This window comes from Pristiophorus japonicus, chromosome 8, assembly GCF_044704955.1.
Source record: "Pristiophorus japonicus isolate sPriJap1 chromosome 8, sPriJap1.hap1, whole genome shotgun sequence".
Lineage (NCBI taxonomy): Eukaryota > Metazoa > Chordata > Chondrichthyes > Pristiophoridae > Pristiophorus > Pristiophorus japonicus.
The window spans coordinates 93,121,010-93,137,577 of record NC_091984.1 but is presented as its reverse complement, the minus strand read 5'-3'; positions in this window follow the sequence as shown (position 1 = coordinate 93,137,577).

Genomic DNA, 16,568 nt, shown 5'->3' with positions numbered 1-16,568 from the left:
GAGGTGTGAAAAGTGGATGATGTTTTCTTGGAACAACTTGACCCAAAAATGATAGGAGAGAAAAGCAATCCATAAACAAAGTTCCCTACTGTAAAAATGTGGTCAAAGTGTAGCAGATCTTTTTTCTATATAGCCGTGGTGGGACTGTCATTGCTGGGTTTCTCCTCTTACCTATCTAATAACCAGAGCATCTCCATCAATGGTTTCTCTATCTATGGCCCCCTCCTATTCCTCACCTACATCTGCTCTTTGGCAACAACACCCACAGACATGGGATCAGCTTCGAGATGTATGCTGATGTTACCCAGCCCTACCTCCACCATCTCTTTTGACGTCACTGTCACTTCTGTATTGTCAGACTGCTTGTCTCACACCAGTCTTGGATAAGACACAGCTTCCTACAGCTCTAAACAATGGGAAGATTGAAGCCATCATCTATGGCCCTTGTCATTACCTCTGTACTGCCACAGACTCCATCTCCGGCCCCTGTCTCAGACTGAACCAGATTGTTCGCAATCTCGTGAATCCTATTCAACCGCGAGCTGAGCTTTCAACCCCGTACCGTCTCTTTCACAAAAACTGCCTACTTCCACCTCTCTATCAATACCTTCCTCCAGCTTTATGCTGCTGCAACTATCGTCCATACCTTTATCAGCTCCAACCTCCTATTCTCCATCCTCCATAAACTTCAAAAGCAAAATACTGTGGATGCTGGAAATCTGAAATAAAAGCAGAAAATGTTGGAAACACTCAGCAGGTCAGGCAGCATCTGTGGAGAGAGAAACCGTTAACATTTCAGATCGGTGTCCTTTCGTCAGTTCTGATGAAATAAAACTAGTCAGTCTAAAAGGATTTTTAGTATATGTATGTACTGATCTCAACCCATATGAATATGATGTTCAGCTAGCAAAGGTGAGTTATGCTGCTGGCTGCACATCACATTTTGCCTAGCAGCATCAGCATATGCACCTGCAAAATTCTAGGCATTGGCCAGTAAAGGTTTAATATGAGAAGAGAGCTAGCTGGAGATTGACTGATTAGAATTGAAAATTAAGTTTCCAGCTGATACAGTGGATTGCCTGTAACTTTTTAAGTTTGGTTTTACGTGGCACTAGAGTTCCACTACAGCTGATGGAAAGCCCAAGCATTGACACCACCTGCTAAGGGTGTGAGCGGTGATCTCTCATCTCCTTTATTGCATTTAGAAGCTTTTTACCTGATGTACATCTGAAACTACTTCGCATCCATATGAAAACAGCAGATAAGTTGATGGAGTTTTAGGTAATAATGAGTCACTCGTTCCTTTAGCAGCCTTGTTACACTTTCCATAATTTGACCGCTTTATCTTCGACCCAGAAGCTGCAGCTTCTCAGATCTCTGCCCCTCCGGGATACCCTTAAAACTTGATCCTCGGCATTCCAGGATACCACAAGAGAGTTAATTTCATGCACCAAATTGGATTACTAGATTCAATTCCAGTAATATTAACAAGCAAAGGCAAGTACAGAGCAGCACAATTCATACACACTGACCAGCCACTAAACTCCAGCTCATTTGTAGACATGCTTTGCTCCCTTGGCAGTGAATGAAGTCTTTAGGGTCTCATGCCAGAGCTAACTTACTACATAGTTCTCCAAGTGCTCCAATACAAATTTGGTTGTGCTGTTGATTTGGTGATACTTTCTCGGGCTCAGTGGTATTGGTCATTCCAATAAGTGGTCTGAATGTGTGTTTTATGGGAGTTGACTCAACTGCCCTCTATCTACTTGTACGATATCATAAGCTGAGTGTGTAACAATAATGCACCCTTGTGACCTGAACTGAATATTTGTATCTTTCACATGTTTAGTCCTTCAACTCCAAAGGTGGACCAAGCAAACACTTGGTTAGACATGGTCAGATACAAAGCATTAACCTTCTTTATTTCACAGTAATGTGAACAAACAGAATAATCATTATGATTTAATTAATTAATTAATTAATTCAATCCATACAACTTATCTTTACATAATACTAATTAAAGAACATGCTACACTAGCCTACACCAGTTGGTCATCTTGCCTTACTTAAATAAGATAACTTTTATACATCCTCTAGCATTTCTAACATCTTGGCCCAGTGAAGGCCTGCACATCTTTCCCTTTTAAAATACCTTCCTGCTTTTTAACCCTTCCTGTTTTGAAATGCTTGTCCTCCATGTTCCAATTTCTTTTCAGACCCACAGTTCTCAAAGAATTGTCTAAAACGAACTGTTTTTTCCCAAATACCTAGACAAGCCATCAAATTGCTTATTGCTTAATCTCTGGAGGCAACTACTTCTATTTAGCATATTAACCATCTTTCATCTAGGTGTCTTTTTTTTTAAACCATTTAAAGTAACTTTTTTTCAAATCTTTGCTGTGGAAAATGGTCAAAAAATCCTGCAATCTGACTAGCCTTCCTTGTTCACTCTCCCCTTGGTCTTTCTGTCCGGGGCTTAAATGTCATGTTTTGTGTTTGATTTGCCTGGCGATCGCAGTGAATTCAATGCAGAAATAAAAATGTGGAACTATCTTATAATGGCCTGTTTACCCCTCTATCTCTCCAACACTGTCTCAAAGTCAATGGTGCTATTCACAAATCTGGAACATGGTATTCTTGGCTTGATTACCTCATCAAGCCAGTCTCAATGTTAGAAACGAAGATGATAATATTGCAGAGAACCTGATACTTGTCATCCATCTTCTGATTACTTGTCAAGGGCAGTACCTGACTTAGCTTTTAATTTATGTTGAGAAAATAAAAATATATGCAAGGCTACACTTTCATCTAAATTTAAACAGTGACATGCCCTCTGACCTTGTCGCAGATGGTAACAGCCCAGTTAGGATTGTCAAATCAGAGCTCTACATTTCTGTCTTAATTCTAGGTGTTACTGTGATGCAAACAGATTTTTAATTTCAAGTGCTCTTTTTGCTCATCATTATGTGACTCCCATTGTGCAAAGTTGATTGAGGTGTGTGCCCTGATATTCAGAGCTCAATTTTAGATCACTTTTAGTTTTAGTTTTAGATCACAAGAATTTTTTAAGAATTGCAAAAAAACCATTAAGCCTGTCCTTTTGATAGATTAATGCTACCTAACAGTCTTCTCATCATATCCCTCAATGCTTTGTTTTGCAAAAAAAATGTCTAATTACCTCTTGCATCAATTTATACAATTTCAATGGGATCACTCACTGATATAGTCCACAAGTCTTTTACCATTTGTGTAAACCAGTTCAGTCTGTTTTTTTTTAATTTGTGTCCCTTGATGTTTGAACCCTTCTCCACAATTTTGAGTCTGGTTATGGTTTTGCCAGATATCTATACACATATACAAAGTGGTAAACATAAGGGCCCAGCTGCATTTTATCATTCAAACAACGAGATTCAAGCAACAAGATGAGTGAACAAATGCCAGCAAAGTGATGCAAGATAGGCTGATTTACCTAGACAATGGATTTTGCTACAGCCACCACGAAGGTTAGTGTGATACCATTACCAATTTTGTACCAGCACAGTTCTGAATGAAAGAAAGACTTGATTTATATAGTGCCTTTCACGATCACCGGACATCTCAAAGCGCTTTACATCCAATTAAGTACTTTTGGAGTGTAGTCACTGTTGTAATGTAGGAAACACAGCAGCCAATTTGCGCACAAGCAAGCTCCCACAAACAGCAACGTGATAATGACCAGATCATCTGTTTTTGTTATGTTGATTGAGGGATAAATATTGGCCAGGACACCGGGGATAATTCCCCAGCTCTTCTTCAAAATAGTGTCATGGGATCTTTTATGTCCACTTGAGAGAGCAGACGACCTTGGTTTAATGTCTCATCCAAAAGACTGCACCTCTGACAGTGCAGCACTCCCTCAGCACTGCACTGAAGTGTCAGCCTCGATTTATGTGCACAAGTCCCTGGAGTGGAACTTGAACCCACAACCTTCTGACTCAGGTGACTGCTTACCCACTGAGCCACGGCTGACACACGGGTATAAAACCCACAGATACTAGAAAGTGCATTTATATAGCGCCTTTCATGATTTCAGGACGCCAAAGCGCTTTACAGCCAATTAAATAATTTTGAATTGTAGTAATTGTTGTGATATGGAAAAGTATTCATCATAACTTTCTTCCAAAAAGATAGAATGTATGCAGACAATATTACACCAGGAAAGAGTTAGCAATTTTACTCCAGAACAATCCATTATATAAAGTGAGTAGTTCAGAAATCTTAATTTTTGTCTATGCATAAATGTAGACTTCCATCTGGTTTGTACTGTACTAAAAGCACTATATTAACCCTTTGTATTATCCATCAAATGCGTAGCAGGATCCAATTAGATCCCTGAACCATAAGAAAGACAGATTTTGGAAATCTCCCTCACCATCAAGCTCATTCATTCATAGGCTGTCTCTCGAAGTGAGGATGACTTGCTTCCACGCCAAAAAGTTCACAGGCGTTTCAATGAAGGACCCAATATTCCAGATCCCGAACTACATCTTGAAAGGTGGATTTTTTAAACGTGTGGGGGCCGTTGCACATCAGCCACCACACGGGCTTGTCAGAGCTAGGTCTTGGTCCAGTGACAAGGATTAACCAAGACGACTGGAGACCAGCTCTGCTGCAAGGACCTAGTGCACACATATCGCAGTGTGGGCTGGCCCGTGCTGCCCCTAGGCCCCTAAGACTGAACAATAGCTAACTGCATCAAGCTATGCTACTATAGATCCACTAGTCTGTGTAAAGCACATTAAATATCAGTAAAGTTCTGATTTAAGAGGTAAATTATAGTCTCTGTCTAACATGTAAATATTGATGAGCAAAACCTTCCACAGGAAAACTATCTTAGAAAAGGACCAAGCCCATGGTGTAATAAATATAAATACTACCCAGTGAAGAACAAACTTTTAACTCCAAAGTTACTGTTTTTGCATATCAAATGCGATATTTCTGTCTCTTTTAAGTGGACTAGTGCTCCAACTGATCCATGCCATCGATACACGTTTGAATGGCAGTATATGCCAATGATTTTCTACACAGGAAATTCACTGTCTCAGTCATGCTATTGGGAAGAGGTGACCAGATGACAATTAACAAATAATGGTGACGCTTTTCCCCACTTCATGTTACCAATAGCAGGGGTCCATTCGTCACCCATCCACCTGCTTGCTCAGTTAGGGAATAGCTAACAGCATGTTATAGGAAATAGATCATCTTTTTTAAATAGTGTTCCAAAAAACTCCAAACGTTTGTCTCTGATGGTATAATCAAAGGTATGTTGTTTTCAATTTATTTTCAGGATGTGTGCATCACTGGCAGGGTTGTCCTGAAACGGTTGTGTTGGGGTTCCTAGGTTAGTTCAGAGTGCAGTTAAGAACTAACTATATTGGTGTGAAACTGGAGGCACACATAGGCCAGACTGGGTAAGAATAGTGGGTTTCCGTCCATAAAGGACATTAGTGAACCAGTTGGGATTTTATGATCAAACTGCTTCATGATCACTTTTACAGATACCACCTTTTTATTTCCAGATTTTTTTAAACTGAATTCAAATTCTCAATCTGCCATGACAGGATTTGAGCTCACATTCCCTGGATTATTAGTTCAGGCCTTTGGGTTGTTGGTCCAGTAATATAACCACAATACTACCGTATCAAGTCATTGGAACTGAACTAGGCCTGTTGCTCCATATCCCTTGATACCCTTACCCAACAATATCTATCTCAGTCTTGCACATTGCAGTTGACCCAGCATTCACGGCCTTTTGGGGGAGGGAGTTCCAGATTTGCATTATCCTTTGTGTGAAAAGTGCTTCCTGATTTCGTTCCTAAATGCCCTAGCTCTAGGGTAATAATAAGCTGGGTTGTTTCAGGATTTTGTCCTAATTAAAAAAGCGAGTGTATGGAATTAGCTTACATGTTTGCTTTCTTTTTGTTCTTCGGAAGCCTAGGAATGACAGAGGAATGATCTTTTTTTTCCATTCTTTAACCCATAATTATATCGTGCATTCCCATGGCAGTATAGATTAAGTTCACTGCTTCTTCTGGACACTTTCTGCAGTATTCTTTAACCAACAGCCTCAAAAGAGCACCCCCTACTGTATTTCCATTTCGCACGCCATCTATCCTCTTGGCCTCTCTACATGAGGTCGTCCAATTATGCCAATTAGTCGAGAATTATGGCAGGTTTTTTTGCAATAGGCTTAACTCCACTGGGACCTGTGTTGAGTCTACCGAAATTCAATTCACTTAGGATCCTTAAAACCTCATTTCACTCCTGTCTTTTAATACTCCTAAGAGAGGAGACTTCCACCCATCTGTCCAGGCAGAATTTAAACTCGGGTACCAGAGTTGAAAGGGCTGGTCCTTAAAAAAAAAACGTGTGAGTTGAGCTGAGACTCAACATTTTGCAATGTTAAAATAAAGCCACCTTCCGGGAAATAATGTTACACGCAATTACCTGCGAGCGGAGAGAACTGAGAGAGACAAAGAAAGAACACCACATAAAAGGTATTACACTCCGGACCCCTATTGAATAAGGAGTAAATTCATCGCGTACATCATATTGTCCCATAAGGTGGTATTATTCACTCGGCTGGCAGTCGTCAGTTATCTGTACGGGGAAAATAACTTTTATTCGAGGAACCCAACAAAAAAAAATCAAATAGCTTGTATTCTAAAAAGAGGTACATGTCGCAACCTGTCTACTTTCTGAAGCCTTGATTTTTTAATCTCAATTATTTAAAAAAAATGCATTGCTATATGTTTTAGGCTGATCAAACAACAGATTTAAGAATGTTGTTAAATTACGGACTGCAGGATATTAAATACTAATTTTGAAATTAAGCAGTTGTTGTCACAGGTTATCAAGTAACGATGGGTGTTATATGGTTTTGGCGAAGCAACAATGATACGAGTGGGACATGGTCGTGAAACCAGGGATAGAGCAGGTTAATGTGTTAGCGAGCCCTCCGTATTGCGCTCATTATTCGGATTTGTCGATCCTTATTCTGCAGCAGTCTTTGCGGAGATTGGAAAAGGTGCTATTCCAGATTATCTTTCATTTTGAAATACTATGTACTAAAGACATCACAGGGCTAAAATAATGTATTTAACCTCTAGTTTCGATATATTACGGTTTTTTTTTAAAAACATGATTATCTATAGAGTACCTGCTGAATGCATTTTGTTCAATCCCGCCCATTTAAGAGCTAATACTGATCAAATTCTCCTGAACCGGTTTTAAAGCAACTTTTGTAACTCTCTAATCTTACACCCAAGTTGAAATAGGCGAGCAGTTTACCCGAAACAGTAAATTGCATGTGATGTTTTAAATGCCCACATGAAATAATTCAGAAGTCCAAAGGGAAATGGCGATCAGTTCCTGGTTGCTTTTCAGAGGATCAAATAAAACATGAATTTCGCGGTGGAGTGAGGTGACAGTTCATGTGATTCCTTGGAGTTGGACCATACTATTTATTGCCGTATCTAAATAAGCCAATGTGGAGTAACATTCGGATTGTTTTTTTGTTTTAAAAAAATCCAATACTGGTGAGCGCGGCAACCCAAGGCTCGTTTGCGTTTAATTCATTCGCGACTCGGGAGTAATGGTTATCAGACAGCCAGACTGACAGGAGGTGGGGATGATCAGGTTATTCCTTTCAGTGTAAGGATCAGCATCCTTCGATATAGTGGGGGTGTAAAATCAATCAAAGATAATTACAGCTTTTAAAATATATGCTGTCACGCTCTCTGTTGCAAAGATGACAGGATAATTCCAGACTGGGGTCCGAATGGCCTGGGGATATGTCAGCAGTGTGGGCTGACGTGAAACTCCAGCGCAGTGTCAGACTGGGTTTAACCAGGATTCCGGGGTCCCCCGACTTGCTGGGCACTTAGGGACTCACTCAGAGTTATTTTCAATGTTTTGAACGCCCAGTCTGGCACTCTCAAAACATTTCAAATGTAATCGCGGAGAGAGAAGATGTGTGCACGGATGCAAGTACACAGCCCAGAGCTCTCTCCATGATCCCGAAACTGGATTGGCAGCAGGGCAATAAAATCAAATTCTGCAATTAGAACCGCAGACTATTAGATACCGTATAAACACGGCCAAGGAATGGGGAGGGGATGAATAAACCCCCTGTGTCAAGGCAGCATCTTTGACTGAATAATTCCCAGCTTGCTGCTTCTCCGAGCGCCCTATTGTAACAATCTGCGCAACGCCATTTGGGTTACCATGGTTGAATAAATCAAGTACATACACTCTTGAAGTAAAGAGCTCTTAAAGGGTCAAACAATCACACTTAATCTAAACTGGTTGTTTTAAACACGTGGGAGAGACAATGAATACAAGTAATGCGGGTCTTAAATTTCTATCCAGAGACAGTAATTACGCGCAAGTCCTTTTCTATAATGAACAACGCACGATGTAGCTAGAGTAAATTAGTTAGGTAAAGTATTTTATCCAACAAAAAAATACATTTTGTTGGGACTGCAGTCGAGCCTTCCTTTAAAAGTCCTTCTGATTTTTGTGGAGCCAGTCTTTCCAGACAAATTGGAACGGATTATGTAATCTGAGAAGTGGCTTTCTTCTGGAAACTTTGCCTCTGGCATTACAATGGTATTTTAGGTTTTTAACTATTGTGTACATCAACTTAATATTAAACAGCATTAAATCCCGTGGCTATTTTTAGGAAGAGTTTTGCATTGCAAAGCAGCCTAACACCAAACTCATATAAAGCTGTATTAATTCCTTAAATTTTTTGGAATTAATTGTTTCAGTGTTTCCCTTATACAGTCTAGTAGTAAATTACATTGTTAGCCTTTAAACTTTGTGTAGATGGAGATGGATATTTATTTGACCTTTTCTGATCTGGGCGGAGCACCGAGGGTCTTAAATCGCTCTCTATAAACCGGATTCCCAACAATCCTGATTCTGATCTGGATCCCGTCTGATAAATGTAAAAAAATACATTTCAAGCTAGCTTTGTGCTGTAAGAAAATGATCTGAAGGACACACTATAATTGGAAACACTTTGTTTCCTGCCAGTGCCTTAAGGTTTGTCGGTTTGAAAAAAATCGTGTATCTTTAAAGCAAAAGTATTTTTAAATAAATCACCTTACGAGATCACCATTTAATTACGAGAATGTTAAGAATGACAATACTGGCAGACAGTAAGAGCGCCCCTACACCCCCCCCCCCCCCCACGCACACACACACATACAAATACACATACTCTCTCACACACACATGCACACTCTCACACACAGGCGCACACGTACATACACACACGCACATATACACAGACATACACACAAACACCCAAGACCATCAAAGAGTAACATTTAAAAAATGAATTTATTTTCACTTGATCCTAATTCAGCAGTTTTCCCTTTGGGGTTGAAATTTAAACATTTTCAGATTAAACAATCTGTGACTTGTGTTCCTGTCTAGATTAGTAAACGAGAAAAGCAACATTGCAAAGTATTGTAACACAGGGAAACGGCAATAATTAGAAACAATTACAGCTTTTGTTTGTTTGTTTTCCTGTTCTGATAACACTTGAGAAGTAAAAATCTAAGCCATTGGAAGTATGTCTTCATTCTATACTCGAGTTTATAAATGTATTTATTTGTCTTACCTGATTTGTTATTCAAACTCTAGATCTGAAATTGAAATTGCACAAGATCGTTTAAATGGAGAGGCGTGAATATCTGATCTCAGGTCAAACTAAGCTCATTCTTGTTTCGTGTGGCATCTTAAAGCAGAGGATTGGTTAAGTACGTATCTATTAACTTATTTTAATCTATGTTATGATGCATTGTACCAACCAAAAGAGACTCGCAAGAAACGCGACGTATTTTTAGAAGCCAGCCAAGTTTGACCTGTGTTAGTTCCGAACGCCAATAAACTAATTTAAAAACAATTAGAAAACATGGGTAAGAAGGTAAAATGAACGAAATAATTCTAGTTCAGATGTGTTTGTTAGTACACAATTCTGGAATGTTTGAAAGTCTCGACATGCACAGGAATAATTAAAATCGTATTGGTTAATAGTGTACCAACAAAACAAACGTTGACAAATAATTTACGTATGGGATGACAGCAATGGATTTTGAACTACATATCTACGCTCACATTAAATATATGTATGTAGGCAATCTGAAAATCATTATTATTATCATCCCTTTGCATTACGCGAGTTTTATATATGTACAGCGATTTCTGTGTTTCTGTGAATGACTAGTCCATAGAATTACTCATAATTATCCTAACAAGCCATTTGAAGTAAGACTGACCCAATAACTCACCAGTGAGGCGGTCAGTAATCAGTCGCCGCATTCTATTCTTGGAGGCAGTCGAGATATTGATCAGATGGCAAGGCTGGCATTCTGATTGGCTTGTTCACAACACCTGTACGACGATTCAATTGGAAAATTAACCTTAATGCGATGTTTACAATTTTAAAAATATAATTTGTAACTGTTTTGTGATATCCTGGCAGCTGCAAGGTTTTTTTTTCGTTGGTTAGAGTGCGGCGTGGGTATTTACAATATTTACACATATTACACATAAGCATACGAGAACATCGAGCTATTGCCTGTTTCCGCACCAATTAATGAATTTACAAGTTATCTGTATATTTAACTATTACATGTGCACACGATTTGCATCTATGTAGTGGGCTGTGCATGTACCGATTCACCCACCTGGCACCTGATTATATTATCACCGTTTTTGTAATATTACGTAATACCAAAAATTGTACAAGAAATATTACCCCGAAAATCTATTACAATTAAATAAATCAAGGAGTCCAGGCCGAAGAATGCGCAATGCAATCGGCTTCAATCTCTATATCTCATATTAAGGTTGTGGTGATAATAGGACATGCAGACCCTGCTGCAAGTGTGAGCGCTGGATGCACTCGGGTACAGACAGTGGCATTTGTATTCATTGCATCGCAAGGATAGTGATTGACGATGTGCCCAGATACATGTGCAGACGAGTACCCAATATACTCTTCGACAAGTGCATAATATGAGATGTCGACGAAAGTGATGCAGGAGGCTGTTTTTAGCATAATTGGATATAGCTCACACATGCAAGGTTATTCTAGAAAAATTTGCATTTCTGGGATTAATTTTATATTTGCTTTTCTTAAAAGGTAAAAATCGAATAGGATTCGTGGAGGATTGTTTACATCCCAATCCATCGGTACATTGCCCCCCGCCCCCTCCCACACACACACACACACACACACCACCACCACACATGTCACCAACTACACCTTTAGAACTCAGACTGATAATTGTGTTCAGACACCCTCGATGAGCGGTGTTAGGGTGTTCAAATGAAGAACCGAATTTTAAAAGATACTAGTGCATTTAACATGAACCAAGAATATTTCAGGTTCCAGTATATTCCACGGCAGATATATTGTCTTCAGGGGATAACATTGTAAAGTTTCTATTTATTATTGGTTTAGCTGTGGTGCAAATCCCTTTCTTTAATACCAATTGTTTGGATGACAACAGATGGAGATATTTACAGTCGCATGCAGATTGTAAACGGGAACTACACCGCGCTGACACATGTTCGTGGTAGATACGCGTCAAGATAGCTCTTTGATATTGTGGGCACCTTGAATACTAACTCTTTATTTAAATTAACATTCCCTTTGCTGGACGAAGCAAAACACTCAGTACTATTGTCGCACGTTCTGGGACCAGCTAATAGTATTTTATTAAATACAAACTCGTTCACAGTTCGCAACTTCTTTTACTTAAGTGTTGTACTAATCGCAGGTTTTGTAAATGGAAATGATTACATTATGTTATTTAATTTTTTTCTGGATTTAAATTCTTCATTATAATAATACTTTATTCAAACTTACAAAATATCAGGACAAATGAAATATGAGTTACAAAGCAATCCTGTCTTGATACTAAAATTGTTTCCAACGAAAGACGTGCAGAACGGGAATAATTGAATTTAACCATCAGAAAGATTAGGCATTTACCAAGATTTTGCCTTTTGCCGACTAATTGTACTGTTAAAACGTGACTGCTTTTACTTAAATTATTGCAGGAGTCACATATATTTCAGTTTCACTCTGGAAATCCAAAAAATAATTTCTTATCGAAATCATCCCCTTAGTTGACCTGTTGATTGCAGAAGTCACGTGGAATAAAAGCCTTTCAATTACTGCCACTCGGTTGATTTAAAGAGACCATTTCAAATATCATTTGGGACCCAAACTGTCTAATCTGTCAATTCCATTGATGCTTTCCTTTTCACATTTCACAAGAAAATATGAACAGTTATGGTCGGAAAATAAAGGTCAGGGTGCAGTTGTAGCTCCTGATACATTTGAATAGCTGTTCGCAGTTTAAACCGAGAGGAAAATATGATTTTTACATGGTATGAGATATTTACCCAACACAACCAACCAAGAGAAATACGTACACACTGAAAGAAACATTTTCCTTTTAAACGGCGAATGGTAATTCTTTGGAACAGAAACATCGCCATTTATTTAAAGAGGAATCACTAGTCTTGCTCTGCGTCAGATTAAATATTCACTCCATGTATTGGCATGGAGTCGTTTCTCAAATAGGCTTGTTGAGAAGTTTAAACTTCTGAAACAAACCAATATTTTGCAGATGTGAAATTGTGCTGACCATAATTTCATTTCAGAATCAGTGGTGCCAATCCGTCTGCCGCTAGCCTGACTTTTTGACAAAGGATTTTGGGGAGAGCCAATTCGTGGGAATTGTTCCCCTCCGGGGGAAAAAGCTATCTGATATCTGCCCAGAGACGAGAATGGAACCCAGTCTTAAACTTTTGTGAATAAAATTCTTGGCTACATTTCCAGTAGATTTTTGTGGTTTCCGTTGGTGAAATGATAGCATTTTAGGAACCAAAAATGAATAAGTTTGTTTTTTGCATTAAAACGCATTGCACCAACAGTTGAGCTGTAATCCTAGCGGGATTTCATTTTGCAGGGGCTGACACGCACACTTTGAGCAACGTTTCTGTTGAAGTGCTGAGCAATGACCTCTTGTGATTATTAAAGAGCCGCCTGACCGCCACTCTGTTCCGTTGCCCTCATTTACAATAAACTATGGTTTTAGTGGCACTCTGCTACAACCACTTATCTTAATTAGAGTTGGTCTGTAGGGCGCGTTACTGGGGTTTGTGGAGGGTTGGATGGTGGTGGGGGGGTTGTACTGCATAGTGTGTGAGGGAGCAAGAGTGAAGTAATGTGTGAGAGTTAAAGATATGAGAGAGTAGGTTTGTATGGGATAAAAAGGTACACTGCATGCCACAAAGTGATGCAGAAAAATTAACATATTGTAATTTGCAATTAATCGATTAATATGGAATCTATTCCGGGTGTTTTAATTTTAAAATTCAAACCTGGACTCCTGGAATGTTTGAGATGCACAGCCCTTTGAGAGTTTCTGTCTCCGATTTTTTTTGTCATTGGAAAGGACATTGAGCACACATTTGAGGAACAAGAAATTACATTGGGATTAAACAGTATTGTATTTGCCAAAGGATTTGATCAAGGGGACACACCCGAAATGTGACTTTCTCGTTTCTCTTCACAGATATTGACAACCCTATTCTATATTTCTTGCATTTTTTTCCATTGTAGGTTTCCAGCAATTGCATGCATTTAAATTAGTAACATTATATAAATTGTAGAGTCTATGTTTTTTTTCGATGTAGTCGTGCGAATTTATGATTTATACAGTGTATGTTGGTATGGTTTTAATGCAGTTGATACTTAAGTCGTTTGGTTGAACCCTCCAGCCTCTATAATTTACAATTTAACACATTGCCTAATCTATAGGCAAAGCAACTTAGGAATCTAGGCATCACAGTGCCTGGTTTCTATCGAGATAAAATGTAGGCAATAGATGCACGTTGTAACATGTATTTCAACTTGTTTCATGGATTAGAGCCACGAAGTGATATGTCGACTTGTGATGATTCCACGGTGCAATCTGGCTAAATCTACAATAGATTCCAGACAGACAGAAATGTAATTGTAAGTTTGCAAAGCAGCTTTTGTAAGATGAGTATATACATAGCACTGAACTAAATCAAGAATCTGTGAAAACACTGCATATCAGCCGTGAATTCGACAGTATTTGATGACCATGTGTATTCCTTTCAAGTTCTAGATTTGACACTGGCGGAACTTTGCAACAAATTACAATGAATCTGCCCATTTCCATTAGGCAATGTGTTAAATTTTAAATTATAGAGGCTGGAGGGTTCAACCAAATGACATAGTATCAACTGCATTAAAACCATACCAGTATAACCTGTATAAATCATAAATTCGCACAATTACATCGATTATTTTTAATTTGGACACTTATAAACACACTTATCCTCTTTATATTTGCAATGCTTGGAGCCATCTGCAATCACAACATGAAAAATAGTATCTTTGTTGCTTTCGTCTCCACATAGGTGTGCTGCAAAATACCGACAAAAAAACTAGGGAAAGTGAGTTTGACTATATTAGCGTTTATAGAGTATTAACTCTTACTCTAGAGTACTTTCTGCACTCTGGCATTGCAAATTATATTAAGCATCGCCTTAACGGATACAAGCTGAAACTATCAGAGTAGTTTAATGGGTAGACCACTGTGTTTATATTAATGTTTAATGATTCGTGTTTTTTGTCTACAATTTGCCGAACAACACTTCGAATTAATTCATTCTATGTGAAGTTCTTTGAGATGTGTCTGAGAGACCGATGAAGACGATTAATAAATATAAGTCTTCCAGTTTATCATGGTGTAGTTTTGCTGGATATACCCAGCCAGATTCTTCAGCATTTCACCATTCCCAGTTGGCAGTGGTCTCGGTGCCAATCCGCAATCATGATTCTTGCTCTCTGTATTATTTGGCTTATTATACTGACGTAGCTATTATTATTTTCATATTTTGATAATGGTGTGACATCGATAAGACACAGGAGGCACATTATTTTTATTTTGATGAACACAAGATGTGAGCATGTCAGGTGCACAAAACAAATAAGCGATTTTCTATTTATAAAACCCCTCGCGAGAATGTCATACGGGGATTGCCCTACACTATAAATTTATACACCAATAAATATCTATTAATCGTGTCACTCTCGGGTGTATCAAATGGCTTTAATAAACTAAATTAAGCATTAAAAATGAACGGTTCAGTTATCGAAGTACACCAGAATGAGGGCAGTCAACATGTCTAATCCCCTATTATCTGGTTTCCTTTTGGGGGGGGGGAGGGGGCGGGGGGCCGAGATATTGCATCTAGAAATACTGAGATAAATAGGCAAGCGCTTTGGAATAGAAATCGACAGCTGACAGGACACCTTGGCACATGTCTGTAACACAACTATTAAATATTAGTGAATAGACTAGCGAGTACACTACTGCCAGTGAATTCCAACTAATTCTGACCGAGTATTCCCTTCCTCACATAAAGAGACTCTGGAACTGAAGGGTTTTGCTTAATTGCTTATTTTACAGCCATCCGAAGATTTTAACCCAAGAAAGAAACTGCGCCATTCATCACCTAAAGATATTGCATGACTACAATAGATCCTAGACAATTATAGATAAAGGGAACTGGACATCATGTTTTTGTTTCAGATTTCCAGAAACTGCGGTTGTTTTAGCTTTTCGTTGTCCATAATTAGAACCATTTAAAAAAATGAAAATGGAACAAAAATATTAACGACAACGTAGGTAGTATAAATTCGAGTCAATAACTTGGATTGTTCTGACTAGTTAGCAGCATGTGCGCTTTCATCGTTGCTTTAACAACCCGTAAAGAGAAGGGCACGGAGACTTAAGGTTGGCATATGGGGCACTTCAATGAAGAAAAGTTTGTTTGACACGGATCTTATTCGGCAGAGCAGCGTTCAGATATGATCCAATGATTCAACAAATGCATTTTTAAAAATCCACCTTATATGATTATTCCTCAGGTTAATATATATTTCTTAAATGCTTATTTTAATTCTATATTCATTCAAAAATAAAATTAGTATGACTTTATTTTAAATCTGCTGAGTTTCATCGACCAGAAGTGGGGATGGAGTGGGGGGTAAATATTTGGGACATTTCTGTGGTGTTTTAACCGGTCCCACCGAGGCAAGCACGCCAGCCGAGCCAGTAACAAGGCTTTTTGACATCTGGCAAGTTTCTTCAAAATAAAGGTTTTAACGCGATTTGAAAAATAAACACGCGCGCCAGTTGGAGGAGCAATTAGAAACTGTACAATATCAGGTTAATACACTTCCTGGTGAGTTCATTTGACGTTTCCTTCCGCGTCTATGAGTTCGACTTTAGCAAATAATGGGGAGAGGAGGAAAAGGAGAGAGAGAGAGAGGGGTGAGGGGTGGGGGCGTGCAGCTCTTTCTCCAAACAGATGTTGACAGAAGTCTCAATTCAATGATATTTGTAGATGAAAAAGACAGACATATTGCACTGGCACCGAATTGGCCGCCCAAATCTAAG